Source organism: Hydra vulgaris, chromosome 01 (assembly GCF_038396675.1).
Source record: "Hydra vulgaris chromosome 01, alternate assembly HydraT2T_AEP".
Lineage (NCBI taxonomy): Eukaryota > Metazoa > Cnidaria > Hydrozoa > Anthoathecata > Hydridae > Hydra > Hydra vulgaris.
The window spans coordinates 53,162,666-53,164,260 of NC_088920.1; positions in this window are offsets into that span (position 1 = coordinate 53,162,666).

Sequence of the window (1,595 nt, forward strand, 5' to 3'; positions counted from 1 at the left end):
GTTGGGGCGACAACTTTTAGAATTTTTAAATTTATTTCAGTCATACAAAAAACAAACTATATATTTTTTGTATAACAATTTATTTAACGCAGCATTTTATTTAAAAAAAAAAGCAAGTATATAGTTATAACAAATTATTCACACGCGATTTTAAGTAAATTTTTTTTTTTTTTTTTTTTCAATTCATAGTTATAAAATTATTTAAATTCTGAAATGGATTCAAACCAACTAAATTTTGAGTCAAACTCATTTAACTTTTTTCAAATTAATGATTTTTTACTTGATAATGAATCCGATCCTGACATAAATTATATTAGTGAAGCAAGTGCTCTGCAAAACTGCTCTTATTTTTTATAACAATGAATTGGAAGATTATCTTAATAGGGATTTTCTTAATGTTATTCATTTTAATATAAGAAGTTTAAAAAAAAACTTTGATACTTTTCATAGTAATATAGAAGAAACTTCTAATATTTTTAACATAATATGCATTACAGAGACATGGTGCAGTTCTGATGATGTTAAAAACTCAAATCTCCACCTTCCAGGTTTTAATTTAATTTCTTTAGCGCGTAAAAATAAAAAGCAAGGTGGTGGTATTCTTTTTTACGTGAATGAATACTTGCGGTTTATTAACAGGCCAGACTTAAGCATTTCTGATGGCGATAAAGAGGTTTTAAGTATTGAAATTTTAACTAAAAATGCCAAAAATATAATTTTAAGTTGTTGTTATCGCCCACCAAATGGCGTAATTGAGGATTTTAATGCCTTTTTACATAATGATATAATTAAAAAAAGTTCACATGAAAAGAAATTAAACTACATAATTGGTGATTTTAATTTAAACTGTTTTGAATACCACACTAATACTAACGTTAAAAAGTTTTACAATGACATTTTCGAAATTGGAGCGATACCGTTAATAAATAAGCCTCTATATTAGAAAATATAATTACAACTGACGTTTTTAACTTATCTTTAAAAAAAGGTATTATTAAAAGTGACGTCTCTGATCACTTTCCCATTTTTTTCTCCATAAACACAAACATCAAAAAAATTCTACACCATAATAAACCTTTCATCAAACGTTTTTTTACGGAAGCGAATTGCTCTGCTTTTAAGGAACAATTATCTTTACTTCATTAGAAACATAGATTCTAATGATGCTAATTTAACTTATAATTCGTTTTTAAAAACTTTTTTTGAAATTTATGATATTAATTTTCCCAAACATAAAATACTAAAAAAAAAAAAAAATTTAACGTCACCATGGATTACAAAAGATCTCAGAAAAAGTTCTAAAGTTAAGCAAAAGTTGTATATAAAGTATTTAAAAACGAGAACATTAGAAAGTAAAACAATTTATAAGAATTACGCTAAAAAATTTGAAATGCAAAGAAAAAATATAAAAAAAAGATACTACATATATTTACTAGAAAAATATAAAGATAATTTAAAGCAAACATGGCAAGTTTTAAGAAAAATTACAGGCAGTAAGAAATTGAAAGTTAGCTCTTTACCTAAAGCTATTAAAATTGATAATAAAATATTTGATGATCCAGGAGTGGTAGCTAATAAAATGAATGAATTCTTTA